This window comes from Oncorhynchus keta, unplaced genomic scaffold, assembly GCF_023373465.1.
Source record: "Oncorhynchus keta strain PuntledgeMale-10-30-2019 unplaced genomic scaffold, Oket_V2 Un_contig_13285_pilon_pilon, whole genome shotgun sequence".
Classification (NCBI taxonomy): Eukaryota; Metazoa; Chordata; class Actinopteri; order Salmoniformes; family Salmonidae; genus Oncorhynchus; species Oncorhynchus keta.
Genome location: NW_026278174.1, coordinates 5,832 through 24,526, shown reverse-complemented (window position 1 = coordinate 24,526; position 18,695 = coordinate 5,832). Strand labels below are relative to the sequence as shown.

General features: G+C 45.3%; 1 pseudogene; it reads left to right on the top strand.

Annotated features, from left to right (window-relative positions):
* Positions 1-48: 48 nt before the first annotated feature.
* On the top strand, positions 49-11,540 carry LOC118357970 (E3 ubiquitin-protein ligase TRIM35-like; annotated as a pseudogene).
* Positions 11,541-18,695: the final 7,155 nt, after the last annotated feature.

The following is an 18,695-nucleotide window of genomic DNA, read 5'->3' as shown; positions in this document are numbered from 1 at the left end:
CATTGTGCTTCGTTTCAGTTGCATTGCTAAAAAGAATATGACAGATAGTTACCTGGATACCTGTGCTGCCATATTTGTTCAGAGACTTTCAGAGAGCCTGTTTCTCTGGGCTGCCACCACAGCTTCTGTTCCAGCTGCCTGGACAAATTCTGGGATCAAGCCAAAAACAAGAATTGTCCAGTTTCTAGGAGGAAATGTTCCAAGGATCATCTAAAAGTTAACTTTCAGTTGAAGGAACTGTCTGATAAATATGCTGGGAGACAGAGAGCAGGGGAGAAAGACAGTATTCCAGGGGAGAAAGACAGTATTCCAGGGGAAAAAGACAGTATTCCAGGGGAGAAAGACTGTATTCCAGGGGAGAAAGACTGTATTCCAGGAGAGAAAGACAGTATTCCAGGGGAGAAAGACAGTATTCCAGGGGAGAAAGACAGTATTCCAGGGGAGAAAGACAGTATTCCAGGGGAGAAAGACAGTATTCCAGGGGAGAAAGACTGTATTCCAGGGGAGAAAGACAGTATTCCAGGGGAAAAAGGCAGTATTCCAGGGGAGAAAGACAGTATTTCAGGGGAGAAAGAGTATTCCAGGGGAGAAAGGCAGTATTCCAGGGGAGAAAGACAGTATTCCAGGGGAGAAAGACTGTATTCTAGGGGAGAAAGACAGTATTCCAGGGGAAAAAGGCAGTATTCCAGGGGAGAAAGACAGTATTCCAGGGGAGAAAGACAGTATTCCAGATGAAGACAGAGCAGTGGTTTGTACTAAACACACAGATGAACCTAAATGGTTCTGAGAGGTGGAGCAGAGAGCTGTGTGTCACGTCTGTGAGTTTGCTGCACATCACGGCCACACTGTCATTCCCTTAGAACAGGCGGTGAAAGACCTGAAGGAAAAACTAACCTCAGAATTAGACTCACTGCAGAGCAAACAGGTTAAATGAAAATACATAAAGGAGACATACAACCAAATGTTTCAATACTCCAAGAAGCAGCTGGTGTCCACAGAGAGACAGATCAGAGGGGAGTTGAGAAGCTTCACCAGTTCCTGAGGGAGGAAGAGGAGGCCAGACTGGCAGCACTGAGGAAGGAAGAGGAGGAGAAGGGGAAGATGATTGCCAGAGAGATGAAACACATTCAGGACCAGATCTCTTCACTCACAGAAAACATCACTGCTGTGAAACAAGAACTCCAGAAACAAGAGGTGCCATTTCTCAAGAGCTACAAACACACAGACATTCTCCAGAGCCCAGGACACACTGCCGGATCCACAGCTGGTCTCAGGAGCACTGATAGATGTGGCCAAACACCTGGGCAACCTGCAGTTCAGAGTCTGGGAGAAGATGCAGGGGATTGTCAAATACACTCCTGTGATTCTGGACCCCAACACTGCACATCCCTGTCTCTGTCTGATGATCTGACCAGTGTGAGCAGGACAGGCCCAATGCAGCAGCTCCCTGACAACCCAGAGAGGAACACAAATCATGCCGCAGTTCTGTGCTCTGAGGGGTTCAGCTCAGGAAGGCACAGCTGGGAGGTGGTGGGGGACCACACTTACAGGTTTATAGGTGTATATAGGTGGAGGTGGGGGACCACACTTACAGGTTTATAGGTGTATATAGGTGGAGGTGGGGGACCACACTTACAGGTTTATAGGTGTATATAGGTGGAGGTGGGGGACCACACTTACAGGTTTATAGGTGTATATAGGTGGAGGTGGGGGACCACACTTACAGGTTTATAGGTGTATATAGGTGGAGGTGGGGGACCACACTTACAGGTTTATAGGTGTATATAGGTGGAGGTGGGGGACCACACTTACAGGTTTATAGGTGTATATAGGTGGAGGTGGGGGACCACACTTACAGGTTTATAGGTGTATATAACTTCCCAGACTATGGATTGTTTGATATACAGCTTGTTAAAGGTCCATATTGGGTAGGAGGTCGGACCATCACTCTGAAGAGGAGACCCCAGAGGATCAGAGAACAGCTGGACTGCGACAGGGGAGAGGTGTCCTTCTACGACGCCAAAGACATGACACACATCTATACTTTGACAGTGATGTCATCTCAGCAAGGTGTGTGTGTGTGTGTGTGTGTGTGTGTGTGTGTGTGTGTGTGTGTGTGTGTGTGTGAGAGAGAGAGAGAGAGAGAGAGAGAGAGAGAGAGAGAGAGAGAGAGAGAGAGAGAGAGAGAGAGAGAGAGAGAGAGAGAGAGAGAGGGAGCGATAGGAAAGGGGGATACCTAGTCAGTTGTACAACAGAAAGGGGGATACCTAGTCAGTTATACAACAGAAAGGGGAATACCTAGTCAGTTGTACAACAGAAAGGAAAGGGGGATACCTAGTCAGTTGTACAACAGAAAGGAAAGGGGGATACCTAGTCAGTTGTACAACAGAATGGAAAGGGGGATACCTAGTCAGTTGTACAACAGAAAGGAAAGGGGGATACCTAGTCAGTTGTACAACAGAAAGGAAAGGGGGATACCTAGTCAGTTGTACAACATTTTTTATTTTTAAAACCTTTATTTAACCAGGCAAGTCAGTTAAGAACATATTCTTATTTTCAATGACGGCCTGGGAACAGTGGGTTAATTGCCTGTTCAGGGGCAGAACGACAGCTCGGGGTTTGAACTCGCAACCTTCCGATGACTAGTCCAACGCTCTAACCACTAGGCTACCCCTGCCGCCCCCACTGGGCGGAAGAGTACCTAGTCAGTTGGTTTGCTTAAGAAAGGAAAAGGATACATTGGGTTAGAAAGTATTTAGTCAGCCATCAATTGTGCAGTTCTCCCACTTAAAAATATGAGAGAGGCCTGTAATTTCATCATAGATACACTTCAACTCTGACACACAAAATGGACAAAAATCAGTAAATCACATTGTTGTAACGTTGTTCTTCGTTTGTAGAAGAGAGTCAGACCGAAATGCTGGTGTGGTGGTTACTCATGTGCTGTGGAAAAGCAACACATGAAATAACTAACAAATACAAAACAACAAGCGGAGCGTGAAACCTAATTACAGCCTATCTGGTGAGAAACTACACAGAGACAGGAACAATCACCCACGAAATACACAAAGTGAAACCCAGGCTACCTAAATACGGTTCCCCATCAGAGACAACAAGAATCACCTGACTCTGATTGAGAACCGCCTCAGGCAACCAAGCCTATATTAGACACACCCCTAATCAACCACAATCCCAATGCCTACAAAAACCCAATAAGACAATACAATAACCCCATGTCACACCCTGGCCTGAACAAATAATTAAAGAAAACACAAAATACTAAGACCAAAGGCGTGACAGAACCCCCCCTAAGGTAAAAGCGGACTCCCGGACGCACTCTCAAAACCATAGGGAGGGAGTCCCGGATGGGCGTCTGTCCAGGTGGCGGTTCCGGCTCCGGGACGTGGACCCCACTCCATTAAAGTCATAGTTCCTCCCATTCGCGTCCTGGGATAATCCACCCTCCGCTGACCATGGCCTAATAGTCCTCACCCAGAACCCACTGAACTGAGGAGCAGCTTGTGACTGAGGCAGCTCGACTGAGGACAGCTCGGGACTGAGGGGCAGCTCGGACTGAGGGGCAGCTCCGGGACTGAGGCCGCTCGGGACTGAGGGGAAGCTCGGGACTGAGGGCCTCGGGACTGAGGAGGCAGCTCAGGACTGAGGCAGCTCGGGACTGAGGAGCAGCCCGGAACTGAGGGAAGCTTCCAGTACTGAGAGAAAGCTCAGTACTGAGAGGAAGCCCAGTACTGAGAGGAAGCCCAGTACTGAGATGAAGCTCAGGCAGGTAGTAGGCTCCGGTAGATCCTGGCTGGCGGATCTGGAAGATTCTGGTTGACTAGCAGATCTGGAAGAGACTGGTTGACTGGCAGATCTGGAAGAGACTGGTTGACTGGCAGATCTGGAAGAATCTGGTTGACTGGCAGATCTAGAAGATCATGGCTGACTGGCGCATCTAGCTGCTCTATGCAGACTGACAGCTCCTTTCAGACTGACAGCTCTGGCTGCTCCATGCAGGCTGACAGCTCCTTGCAGACTGACAGCTCCTTGCAGACTGGCAGCTCTTTTGCAGACTGACAGCTCTTGTTGCTTCATGCAGACTGACAGCACCTTGCAGACTGACAGCTCCTTGCAGACTGGCAGCTCTTTGCAGACTGACAGCTCTTGTTGCTTCATGCAGACTGACAGCACCTTGCAGACTGACAGCTCCCTGCAGACTGGCTCCGAACAGGCAGGAGGCTCCGGCAGCGCTGTAGAGAAGGAAGGCTCTGATAGCGCTGAACAGACAGGAGACTCCAGTAGCGCAGGAGGGAAGGAAGGCTCTGGCAGTGCTGAACAGGCGAGGCGCACTGACGGCCTGGTGCGTGGTGCTGGAACTGGTGCTACAGGATCGAGGACACGCACAGGAAGCCTGGTGCGGGGGAGCTGCTACCGGAGGACTGGGTGTGTGAAGGTGGCACAGGATGGACTGGACCGTGAAGGTGTACTGAAGAGCCTGAGAGCAGGACTGGCACAGGACGTGCAAGGCTAGGTAGGTACACAGGAGGCCTGGTGCGTGAGGCTGGCACATTTTTCACCAGCCGACTAACACGCACCTCAGGACGAGTATGAATCACTGACCCAGGTGCCATTAAATCCCCGACACGCTCCGTCGGACGAATATCGTACCTATAGCACCATGCTAGCAACTCCTCATTACTCTCTCCTCCACTTTCCCCATTAACTCCTTCACAGTCTCTGCTTCGCTCACCTCTAACACTGACTCTGATTCTGGTCTCCTCCTTGGCTCCTCACGATAAACAAGGAGAGTTGGCTCTGGATAGACCGGACCGTGCAGGGGCACTGGAGCTCTTGAGCACCAAGCCTGCCCAACCTTACCTGGCTCGATGCCCACTCTAGCCCGGCCAATACGAAGGGCTGGTATGTGCCGCACCGGGCTATGCACCCCGCACTGGAAACACCGTGCGCTCCATAGCATAACACGGTGTCTGCACGGTCTCTCTAGCCCCCGGTAAGCACAGGGAGTTTGCGCAGGTCTCCTACCTGGCATAGCCATACTCCATTTAAGCTCCCCCAAATTATTTTTTTTGGGCTGCTTTTCGGAGCTTCAATCCGCGTCGCTGTGCTGCCTCCTCATACCAGTGCCTCTCCGCTTGTTCCGCCTCTATTTCCTCCTTGGGGCGGCGATATTCATCAGGCTGAGCCCAGGGTCCTTTTCCGTCCAGTTCTTCCTCGCATGTCCAATTCTCCAAGTGGTGCAGCCTCTCCCACTGCAACTGCTCTTCCCGATTAACAGGGAGAGTTGGCTCAGGTCTGACTCCTGACTCAGCCACTCTCCCTCTGAGCCCTCCCCCAATAAATATTTGGGGGTGACTTTCGGTTTCGCTCTGCGCCCGCCGTGTCTTACTTTTCGACTCCATTCGCCTATAGCCCTCTTCGCACTGCTCCAGCGAATCCCAGGCGGGCTCCGGCATTCTCTCTGTCTATTTCTTCCCACGTCGTATACTCCATGCCTTTGCTGTCCATAACGTCCTCCCTTCGCTGCTGCCTGTTAACACGCTGCTCGGTCCGAGTGTGGTGGGTGATTCTGTAACGTCGTTCTTCGTTTGTAGAAAGAGAGTCGGACCGAAATGCAGCGTGGTGGTTACTCATGACTTTAATGAAAAAAGCAACACATGAAATAACTAACAAATACAAAACAACAAACGGAACGTGAAACCTAATTACAGCCTATCTGGTGAAACTACACAGAGACAGGAACAATCACCCACGAAATACACAGTGAAACCCAGGCTACCTAAATACGGTTCCCCATCAGAGACAACAAGAATCACCTGACTCTGATTGAGAACCGCCTCAGGCAACCAAGCCTATACTAGACACACCCCCTAATCAACCACAATCCCAATGCCTACAAAAACCCCGATAAGACAATACAATAACCCCATGTCACACCCTGGCCTGAACATATAATTAAAGAAAACACAAAATACTAAGACCAAGGCGTGACAATTGTAGGATTTTAATGAATTTATTATGCAAATTATCTATACCCAGAGAATCAGGGTGATGTTGTTAGGTTATGACTCATCTATACCTAGAGAATCAGAGTGATGTCGTTAGGTTGTGACTCATCTATACCCAGAGAATCAGAGTGATGTTGTTAGGTTGTGACTCATCTATACCCAGAGAATCAGAGTGATGTTGTTAGGTTGTGACTCATCTATACCCAGAGAATCAGAGTGATGTCGTTAGGTTGTGACTCATCTATACCCAGAGATTCAGTGATATGTCGTTAGGTTCTGACTCATCTATACCCAGAGATTCAAGTGATGTCGTTAGGTTCTGACTCATCTATACCCAGAGATTCAGAGTGATGTCGTTAGGTTCTGACTCATCTATACCCAGAGATTCAGAGTGATGTCGTTAGGTTCTGACTCATCTATACCCAGAGATTCAGAGTGATGTCGTTAGGTTCTGACTCATCTATACCCAGAGATTCAGAGTGATGTCGTTAGGTTCTGACTCATCTATACCCAGAGATTCAGAGTGATGTCGTTGGGTTGTGACTCATCTATACCCAGAGATTCAGAGTGATGTTGTTGTTAGGTTGTGACTCATCTATACCCAGAGAATCAGAGTGATGTTGTTAGGGTTGTGACTCATCTATACCCAGAGAATCAGAGTGATGTCGTTAGGTTGTGACTCATATATACCCAGAGAATCAGAGTGATGTCGTTAGGTTGTGACTCATCTATACCCAGAGAATCAGAGTGATGTCGTTGGTTCTGACTCATCTATACCCAGAATCAGAGTGATGTCGTTAGGTTGTGACTCATCTATACCCAGAGATTCAGAGTGATGTCGTTAGGTTCTGACTCATCTATACCCAGAGATTCAGAGTGATGTCGTTAGGTTCTGACTCATCTATACCCAGAGATTCAGAGTGATGTCGTTAGGTTGTGACTCATCTATACCAGAGATTCAGAGTGATGTTGTTAGGTTGTGACTCATCTATACCCAGAGAATCAGAGTGATGTTGTTAGGTTGTGACTCATCTATACCCAGAGAATCAGAGTGATGTCGTTAGGTTGTGACTCATATATACCCAGAGAATCAGAGTGATGTCGTTAGGTTGTGACTCATCTATACCCAGAGAATCAGAGTGATGTCGTTAGGTTCTGACTCATCTATACCCAGAGAATCAGAGTGATGTCGTTAGGTTGTGACTCATCTATACCCAGAGATTCAGAGTGATGTCGTTGGGTTCTGACTCATCTATACCCAGAGAATCAGAGTGATGTTGTTGGAGGTTGTGACTCATCTATACCCAAAGAATCAGAGTGATGTCGTTAGGTTGTGACTCATCTATACCCAGAGATTCAGAGTGATGTCGTTAGGTTGTGACTCATCTATACCCAGAGATTCAGAGTGATGTTGTTAGGTTGTGACTCATCTATACCCAGAGAATCAGAGTGATGTCGTTGGGTTCTGACTCATCTATACCCAGAGATTCAGAGTGATGTCGTTAGGTTCTGACTCATCTATACCCAGAGATTCAGAGTGATGTCGTTAGGTTCTGACTCATCTATACCCAGAGATTCAGAGTGATGTCGTTAGGTTGTGACTCATCTATACCCAGAGATTCAGAGTGATGTTGTTAGGTTGTGACTCATCTATACCCAGAGAATCAGAGTGATGTTGTTAGGTTGTGACTCATCTATACCCAGAGAATCAGAGTGATGTCGTTAGGTTGTGACTCATATATACCCAGAGAATCAGAGTGATGTCGTTAGGTTGTGACTCATCTATACCCAGAGAATCAGAGTGATGTCGTTAGGTTCTGACTCATCTATACTCAGAGAATCAGAGTGATGTCGTTAGGTTGTGACTCATCTATACCCAGAGATTCAGAGTGATGTCGTTAGGTTCTGACTCATCTATACCCAGAGATTCAGAGTGATGTCGTTAGGTTCTGACTCATCTATACCCAGAGAATCAGAGTGATGTTGTTAGGTTGTGACTCATCTATACCCAGAGAATCAGAGTGATGTCGTTAGGTTGTGACTCATCTATACCCAGAGATTCAGAGTGATGTCGTTAGGTTGTGACTCATCTATACCCAGAGATTCAGAGTGATGTTGTTAGGTTGTGACTCATCTATACCCAGAGAATCAGAGTGATGTCTTTAGGTTCTGACTCATCTATACCCAGAGATTCAGAGTGATGTCGTTAGGTTCTGACTCATCTATACCCAGAGAATCAGAGTGATGTCGTTAGGTTGTGACACAGCTTGTCATGCTGTGTTTATTGTACTGCTGAGTTTCTGTCATCTGACTGTTTTCTATGGGGATTAAGGTCTGTTTAATAATTATACTGAATTATGCCTTAAGAGGTCAAAAGTCAATTGTACATTTTGTTAAAGATTAACTATCAGACTGTAATGTAATACAGTGTGTGTGTTTATAGTCAGATTATGTCATGTGTATCTGAGAGAGGAGCTGTGAGATCTGTCTTTATCTCTCCTGTTCATATGATTTTCTCTCATTCACTTTTGTTTGTAATTTGAATGACCTTTCTGTTGAGGACATTTTATATAATCCTCTGATGATATATTATCAGCTGTTAATATATTGTTTATTATTATTGGTTTATATCTATTGAATCAATACATGGGTAGCCTACTCTGTATTTCCTATGCTAATCACTATCAAATGTGACCTGTTCTGATTTGAATAACATTCAGGCATTATATAACATGCATCATTTACTATAACTACAGTATGTACTGTAATGTATGCGTCTAATGTATATGCTGTTAGCCCAGTTACAATGTGACATGTAAAAACAAATACAACTTTAAGTATTAAATGTCAATATTATTTGTTAATCTCTGTATCAGATTAACTTGATTTGAATGAAACACATTTTTCCTCTCGTCAATAATAGGAGGACGTCTCTGATCAATAAAGATTAAGAATCAAAGAAGTGTAACTTTATTTAAATTCTCATTTTTGGTAACACCTTAACACATGTCCTTAAGTTAGAGAAACACATGTAGCATGTTCAAGTACGGATCAATAACCAGAAGAATTAGAGAAATCTCGGATAAATATATTCTACAGAAGAAACCCAAACTGATACAAAGAGAACAAGTCAGGGAAAATATGTAGAGTCAACTGTAGAGAAATGATTGAATAAGGTTTTTAAACAGAGAGACGAGGAACATAGTTCAGTAAATACTACAGAGATAAACCCAGTGTTGTCAGTGGAGGGGTCTAGTCACTGGACGGATGGAGGTCTAGTCACTGGACGGATGGAGGGGGTCTAGTCACTGGACGGATGGAGGGGGTTAGAGGAGTTTCATAAAGACCCTTCCTCTCTCTACCTCTGCAGTCCATACTAACACATGTTTATATCACATCATATTTATCAACTGATTAGTACACTGGAAGAAGCTTGAAGTCGCTTAAAAGTTGGACATCAAAATGCAGTGAAAACACGTTTCCAATTCCACTAACATGATCACCTACTGATGTAGAATGTACACTGTATTTAGAAGTTTCAACGTTTCTAGTGTGTTCTTCCCTCTGACGTCTATTAGAGCTGATTGCTAACAGTTTGCTTAAAGGGTAGTAACTTCAGCAGCCACAGTGATTTACAACCTGAGACTAATCTGACCCCAGATCAGCTAGTTGTGCTTTATTACATGTGAAAGTGACCTCTAGTGGCTTAACAATGGAACATTCTTTATGCCTCCTGCTGAGAAAGTATGGAGTAATGTTCCTCTCAAAATAGGTTGAATTATAACTTCCACTTAGTCTCCCACTGACATCGATGCCTGATGCACTTTCTGCACTGGAGAAAAGTAAGCCATATTTAACATTCAGACCCATATAAAAACATGCTATAGAATCTTCATTACATGTTCATCATCACCATCACCTTCATCTTAATCGTCTACATCTTCATCATCACTGCCATCATCATCATCATCATCATCATCATCACCATCATTATAGCCTTATCATATTCATCTATCTTTGATATCTATCATCTCGAGACAATAGTTGTATGGTTTTTAAAAGCTAAGATGAATAGATAGAGGTTTAGTATTCCAACATTCAGTAGAAAATTAGAAAGAGAAGAAGAGAAAGGACAAACACCTAAACTAGTGTCGTCATGCAAAGAAATGCCAGCTAAGATACTAGTTAATAGTGGTTGTGTAATACTGTATACTTCTCCCTAAGATACTAGTTAATAGTGGTTCTGTAATACTGTATACTCCCCCCTAAGATACTAGTTAATAGTGGTTGTGTAATACTGTATACTCCCCCCTAAGATACTAGTTAATAGTGGTTCTGTAATACTGTATACTTCTCCCTAAGATACTAGTTAATAGTGGTTGTGTAATACTGTATACTCCCCCCTAAGATACTAGTTAATAGTGGTTGTGTAATACTGTATAATCCCCCCCCTAAGATACTAGTTAATAGTGGTTGTGTAATACTGTATAATCCCCCCCTAAGATACTAGTTAATAGTGGTTCTGTAATACTGTATACTTCTCCCTAAGATACTAGTTAATAGTGGTTCTGTAATACTGTATACTTCTCCCTAAGATACTAGTTAATAGTGGTTCTGTAATACTGTATACTTCTCCCTAAGATACTAGTTAATAGTGGTTCTGTAATACTGTATACTCCCCCCTAAGATACTAGTTAATAGTGGTTGTGTAATACTGTATACTCCCCCCTAAGATACTAGTTAATAGTGGTTGTGTAATACTGTATACTCCCCTAAGATACTAGTTAATAGTGGTTGTGTATACTGTATACTCCCCTAAGATACTAGTTAATAGTGGTTGTGTAATACTGTATACTCCCCCTAAGATACTAGTTAATAGTGGTTGTGTAATACTGTATACTCCCCCTAAGATACTAGTTAATAGTGGTTGTGTAATACTGTATACTCCCCTAAGATACTAGTTAATAGTGCTTGTGTAATACTGTATACTCCCCCCCTAAGATACTAGTTAATAGTGGTTGTGTAATACTGTATACTCCCCCCTAAGATACTAGTTAATAGTGCTTGTGTAATACTGTATACTCCCCCCTAAGATACTAGTTAATAGTGGTTGTGTAATACTGTATACTCCCCCCTAAGATACTAGTTAATAGTGGTTGTGTAATACTGTATACTCCCCCCTAAGATACTAGTTAATAGTGGTTGTGTAATACTGTATACTCCCCCCTAAGATACTAGTTAATAGTGGTTCTGTAATACTGTATACTCCCCCCTAAGATACTAGTTAATAGTGGTTGTGTAATACTGTATACTCCCCCCTAAGATACTAGTTAATAGTGGTTGTGTAATACTGTATACTCCCCCCTAAGATACTAGTTAATAGTGGTTGTGTAATACTGTATACTCCCCCCTAAGATACTAGTTAATAGTGGTTGTGTAATACTGTATACTCCCCCCTAAGATACTAGTTAATAGTGGTTGTGTAATTCTGTATACTCCCCCCTAAGATACTAGTTAATAGTGGTTGTGTAATACTGTATACTCCTCCCTAAGATACTAGTTAATAGTGGTTCTGTAATACTGTATACTCCCCCCTAAGATACTAGTTAATAGTGGTTGTGTAATGCTGTATACTCCCCCCTAAGATACTAGTTAATAGTGGTTGTGTAATACTGTATACTCCCCCCTAAGATACTAGTTAATAGTGGTTGTGTAATACTGTATACTCCCCCCTAAGATACTAGTTAATAGTGGTTCTGTAATACTGTATACTCCCCTCTAAGATACTAGTTAATAGTGGTTCTGTAATACTGTATACTCCCCCCTAAGATACTAGTTAATAGTGGTTGTGTAATACTGTATACTCCCCCCTAAGATACTAGTTAATAGTGGTTGTGTAATACTGTATACTCCCCCCTAAGATACTAGTTAATAGTGGTTGTGTAATACTGTATACTCCCCCCTAAGATACTAGTTAATAGTGGTTGTGTAATACTGTATACTCCCCCTTTTTAATATGCTTCTTCTTTTTATATAGATTTTCAGTGCTAGTAAACACACAAAGAAGAACCCAACAGCACCTTTGTACATACTTCTTTCTCTTGTTTTCTCGGAGGGGGAGGAGGAGGGTCACGTGTTTGGTTAGCTCGATCACTCAGGAACACTTCTCAGGACATTCAACTAGGGAACGTCCACTAAAATCATAAATCAACAGAGAGTAATCAAACATGAACCTGAGGAGAAACTAAGTAAATGTACTTTAAAATATCCAACAAAATAAATAAATAAATAAAAACTTGAGGACTAACCAACCGGGTGACCGTCTGACTGTCCAATGTGATGGCTTCGCTAAAAATTGCCTGCCCAAAAGCAACAAGACACCTAAGGCAGCCAATCACAGGCAGGCATAACGACTACGGTGGGACGGCGTCAGGAGAAAACCTCACACCTATTCGTTAAAGAGAAATAGTCCTGTGGCGATGTCTCTTCAGAGAGCGACACATCCTCACTGCTAAAGTACATGTGTGTATGAAGCTATCTATAGTGTATAAATCCATCTGTCCATCTCTGTTGGCCTTGGCACAAACATGGTGATTAGTAGGAACAGAAGTCAATATCACTAGATAGTAACAAGTCAATGAGGATGATATTACAAATGTGAAAATATATAATATACATAAAAAGATCATTAAATCATAAGAAAAATAAGTCCTGGACTGAAAGAACCGCTGAAATAAAGCCTTCCTCTCCTAACCTGCCTCTCCCTCATCTGGAACACCAACAACAGGCGCTCTCCCTCATACACACACTCCTCTGCATACCCTGTCAGACCTCAGTCACAGATCTCCACTAAAATCAGCAGCAACTACAGAGACCACAGGACAGATAGTCAAGGTGTATACAAAATAAACACACACATTCATCCACGTGATCTCATGGCTAAAACACCTTCCACCTGCAGATCGCAGAGGCCCACATCTCTCCAGTCCACACATACATACAATAGTCATCCAACAGCCTCTGCCTGTTACCTCTCCATTAAGGTCCCCTCCACATATTAAACAGGCATCAGTGAGGACAGCCCTGGGCACGGCTCCCTGCAGGACCTCAGTAGTGATGCAGTTTCCACTCTTGACACCTCGTCAAACACACCCCTCACAAAAACAAGTTGATTTCTTGAACATGATCTTGGGCTGAGTATAATATAATAGATAACATACAAGAAGCTTAAACAAAAACTGCCTATATCATTTTGTCACTTAATAGCCACAATAAAAACAGCCAAATATCGAAAAACATCATGCTTCCTTAAAAGATAGTTTCTCTATCTAGAAACTCTAGAAACCACTATCATTAAGAATTAGAATTATACAAATGATTTACTTAAATTGTGTAATAGTAGTAATAATAATGATTATAATAATAGATTTTGACTTAACTTTATATCATGTAATTTCTGTGTTACACAACACAGGTTTAGATGGGAACGAGGAAGAGGGGACATCATGAGACAAAATAGGAAGAATCAAACGCACACCGAGGACGAGAAAACACCCCAATACTCCCCTAACACACACACCCTCAATACACTCCCTGCCCAAATCGTAATACTGGGCGTGAGTGTGGCGAGGGGAGAGTTGGAGAGGTTGGGTTTGGGGGGGGCTGACCGTGAGTTAACAGTGGGTTGGGGTTGCGGTGAGAAGAGGGTTGCTGTTGTTGGATGGTTGGTTGGTTGTTGAGATGGTGTTGTCAGTGGGTACAGTGGGTTGGGGTTGTTGGTTGGTTGGTTGTTGAGATGGTGTTGTCAGTGGGTACAGTGGGTTGGGGTTGTTGGTTGGTTGGTTATTGAGATGGTGTTGTCAGTGGGTACAGTGGGTTGGGGTTGTTGGTTGTTGAGATGGCGTTGTCAGTGGGTACAGTGGGTTGGGGTTGTTGGTTGGTTGGTTATTGAGATGGTGTTGTCAGTGGGTACAGTGGGTTGGGGTTGTTGGTTGGTTGGTTGTTGAGATGGTGTTGTCAGTGGGTACAGTGGGTTGGGGTTGTTGGTTGGTTGGTTATTGAGATGGTGTTGTCAGTGGGTACAGTGGGTTGGGGTTGTTGGTTGTTGAGATGGCGTTGTCAGTGGGTACAGTGGGTTGGGGTTGTTGGTTGGTTGTTGAGATGGTGTTGTCAGTGGGTACAGTGGGTTGGGGTTGTTGGTTGGTTGGTTATTGAGATGGTGTTGTCAGTGGGTACAGTGGGTTGGGGTTGTTGGTTGGTTGTTGAGATGGTGTTGTCAGTGGGTACAGTGGGTTGGGGTTGTTGGTTGGTTGGTTATTGAGATGGTGTTGTCAGTGGGTACAGTGGGTTGGGGTTGTTGGTTGGTTATTGAGATGGTGTTGTCAGTGGGTACAGTGGGTTGGGGTTGTTGGTTGGTTTTGAGATGGTGTTGTCAGTGGGTACAGTGGGTTGGGGTTGTTGGTTGGTTGGTTATTGAGATGGTGTTGTCAGTGGGTACAGTGGGTTGGGGTTGTTGGTTGGTTATTGAGATGGTGTTGTCAGTGGGTACAGTGGGTTGGGGTTGTTGGTTGGTTATTGAGATGGTGTTGTCAGTGGGTACAGTGGGTTGCTGTTGTTGGTTGGTTGGTTTTTGAGATGGTGTTGTCAGTGGGTACAGTGGGTTGGGGTTGTTGGTTGGTTTTTGAGATGGTGTTGTCAGTGGGTACAGTGGGTTGCTGTTGTTGGTTGGTTGTTGAGATGGTGTTGTCAGTGGGTACAGTGGGTTGGGGTTGTTGGTTGGTTGGTTATTGAGATGGTGTTGTCAGTGGGTACAGTGGGTTGGGGTTGTTGGTTGGTTATTGAGATGGTGTTGTCAGTGGGTACAGTGGGTTGGGGTTGTTGGTTGGTTGTTGAGATGGTGTTGTCAGTGGGTACAGTGGGTTGGGGTTGTTGGTTGGTTGGTTGTTGAGATGGTGTTGTCAGTGGGTACAGAGGGTTGGGGTTGTTGGTTGGTTGGTTGTTGAGATGGTGTTGTCAGTGGGTACAGTGGGTTGGGGTTGTTGGTTGGTTATTGAGATGGTGTTGTCAGTGGGTACAGTGGGTTGCTGTTGTTGGTTGGTTGGTTATTGAGATGGTGTTGTCAGTGGGTACAGTGGGTTGGGGTTGTTGGTTGGTTATTGAGATGGTGTTGTCAGTGGGTACAGTGGGTTGGGGTTGTTGGTTGGTTATTGAGATGGTGTTGTCAGTGGGTACAGTGGGTTGCTGTTGTTGGTTGGTTGGTTATTGAGATGGTGTTGTCAGTGGGTACAGTGGGTTGTTGGTTGGTTGGGTGGTTGTTGAGATGGTGTTGTCAGTGGGTACAGTGGGTTGGGGTTGTTGGTTGGTTATTGAGATGGTGTTGTCAGTGGGTACAGTGGGTTGGGGTTGTTGGTTGGTTATTGAGATGGTGTTGTCAGTGGGTACAGTGGGTTGGGGTTGTTGGTTGGTTGTTGAGATGGTGTTGTCAGTGGGTACAGTGGGTTGGGGTTGTTGGTTGGTTGGTTATTGAGATGGTGTTGTCAGTGGGTACAGTGGGTTGGGGTTGTTGGTTGGTTATTGAGATGGTGTTGTCAGTGGGTACAGTGGGTTGGGGTTGTTGGTTGGTTGGTTATTGAGATGGTGTTGTCAGTGGGTACAGTGGGTTGGGGTTGTTGGTTGGTTGGTTGTTGAGATGGTGTTGTCAGTGGGTACAGTGGGTTGGGGTTGTTGGTTGGTTATTGAGATGGTGTTGTCAGTGGGTACAGTGGGTTGCTGTTGTTGGTTGGTTGGTTGTTGAGATGGTGTTGTCAGTGGGTACAGAGGGTTGCTGTTGTTGGTTGGTTGGTTATTGAGATGGTGTTGTCAGTGGGTACAGTGGGTTGGGGTTGTTGGTTGGTTATTGAGATGGTGTTGTCAGTGGGTACAGTGGGTTGCTGTTGTTGGTTGGTTATTGAGATGGTGTTGTCAGTGGGTACAGTGGGTTGCTGTTGTTGGTTGGTTGGTTATTGAGATGGTGTTGTCAGTGGGTACAGTGGGTTGGGGTTGTTGGTTGGTTATTGAGATGGTGTTGTCAGTGGGTACAGTGGGTTGGGGTTGTTGGTTGGTTATTGAGATGGTGTTGTCAGTGGGTACAGTGGGTTGGGGTTGTTGGTTGTTGAGATGGCGTTGTCAGTGGGTACAGTGGGTTGGGGTTGTTGGTTGGTTATTGAGATGGTGTTGTCAGTGGGTACAGTGGGTTGGGGTTGTTGGTTGGTTGGTTGGTGAGATGGTGTTGTCAGTGGGTACAGTGGGTTGGGGTTGTTGGTTGGTTGTTGAGATGGTGTTGTCAGTGGGTACAGTGGGTTGGGGTTGTTGGTTGGTTATTGAGATGGTGTTGTCAGTGGGTACAGTGGGTTGGGGTTGTTGGTTGGTTATTGAGATGGTGTTGTCAGTGGGTACAGTGGGTTGGGGTTGTTGGTTGGTTGGTTATTGAGATGGTGTTGTCAGTGGGTACAGTGGGTTGGGGTTGTTGGTTGGTTGGTTATTGAGATGGTGTTGTCAGTGGGTACAGTGGGTTGGGGTTGTTGGTTGGTTGGTTATTGAGATGGTGTTGTCAGTGGGTACAGTGGGTTGGGGTTGTTGGTTGGTTGGTTGTTGAGATGGTGTTGTCAGTGGGTACAGTGGGTTGGGGTTGTTGGTTGGTTATTGAGATGGTGTTGTCAGTGGGTACAGTGGGTTGGGGTTGTTGGTTGGTTGGTTATTGAGATGGTGTTGTCAGTGGGTACAGTGGGTTGCTGTTGTTGGTTGGTTGGTTATTGAGATGGTGTTGTCAGTGGGTACAGTGGGTTGGGGTTGTTGGTTGGTTGTTGAGATGGTGTTGTCAGTGGGTACAGTGGGTTGCTGTTGTTGGTTGGTTGGTTATTGAGATGGTGTTGTCAGTGGGTACAGTGGGTTGCTGTTGTTGGTTGGTTGGTTATTGAGATGGTGTTGTCAGTGGGTACAGTGGGTTGGGGTTGTTGGTTGGATATTGAGATGGTGTTGTCAGTGGGTACAGTGGGTTGGGGTTGTTGGTTGGTTATTGAGATGGTGTTGTCAGTGGGTACAGTGGGTTGGGGTTGTTGGTTGGTTGGTTATTGAGATGGTGTTGTCAGTGGGTACAGTGGGTTGGGGTTGTTGGTTGGTTGTTGAGATGGTGTTGTCAGTGGGTACAGTGGGTTGGGGTTGTTGGTTGGTTGTTTGGTGAGATGGTGTTGTCAGTGGGTACAGTGGGTTGGGGTTGTTGGTTGGTTGTTGAGATGGTGTTGTCAGTGGGTACAGTGGGTTGGGGTTGTTGGTTGGTTATTGAGATGGTGTTGTCAGTGGGTACAGTGGGTTGGGGTTGTTGGTTGGTTATTGAGATGGTGTTGTCAGTGGGTACAGTGGGTTGGGGTTGTTGGTTGGTTATTGAGATGGTGTTGTCAGTGGGTACAGTGGGTTGGGGTTGTTGGTTGGTTATTGAGATGGTGTTGTCAGTGGGTACAGTGGGTTGGGGTTGTTGGTTGGTTATTGAGATGGTGTTGTCAGTGGGTACAGTGGGTTGGGGTTGTTGGTTGGTTGGTTATTGAGATGGTGTTGTCAGTGGGTACAGTGGGTTGGGGTTGTTGGTTGGTTATTGAGATGGTGTTGTCAGTGGGTACAGTGGGTTGGGGTTGTTGGTTGGTTGGTTATTGAGATGGTGTTGTCAGTGGGTACAGTGGGTTGGGGTTGTTGGTTGGTTATTGAGATGGTGTTGTCAGTGGGTACAGTGGGTTGCTGTTGTTGGTTGGTTGGTTGTTGAGATGGTGTTGTCAGTGGGTACAGTGGGTTGGGGTTGTTGGTTGGTTATTGAGATGGTGTTGTCAGTGGGTACAGTGAGTTGGGGTTGTTGGTTGGTTATTGAGATGGTGTTGTCAGTGGGTACAGTGGGTTGGGGTTGTTGGTTGTTGAGATGGCGTTGTCAGTGGGTACAGTGGGTTGGGGTTGTTGGTTGGTTGGTTGGTGAGATGGTGTTGTCAGTGGGTACAGTGGGTTGGGGTTGTTGGTTGGTTGTTGAGATGGTGTTGTCAGTGGGTACAGTGGGTTGCTGTTGTTGGTTGGTTATTGAGAAGGTGTTGTCAGTGGGTACAGTGGGTTGGGGTTGTTGGTTGGTTATTGAGATGGTGTTGTCAGTGGGTACAGTGGGTTGGGGTTGTTGGTTGGTTATTGAGATGGTGTTGTCAGTGGGTACAGTGAGTTGGGGTTGTTGGTTGGTTATTGAGATGGTGTTGTCAGTGGGTACAGTGGGTTGGGGTTGTTGGTTGGTTGGTTATTGAGATGGTGTTGTCAGTGGGTACAGTGGGTTGGGGTTGTTGGTTGGTTATTGAGAAGGTGTTGTCCAGTGGGTACAGTGGGTTGGGGTTGTTGGTTGGTTATTGAGATGGTGTTGTCAGTGGGTACAGTGAGTTGGGGTTGTTGGTTGGTTATTGAGATGGTGTTGTCAGTGGGTACAGTGGGTTGGGGTTGTTGGTTGGTTGGTTATTGAGATGGTGTTGTCAGTGGGTACAGTGGGTTGGGGTTGTTGGTTGGTTGGTTATTGAGATGGTGTTGTCAGTGGGTACAGTGGGTTGGGGTTGTTGGTTGGTTGGTTATTGAGATGGTGTTGTCAGTGGGTACAGTGGGTTGGGGTTGTTGGTTGGT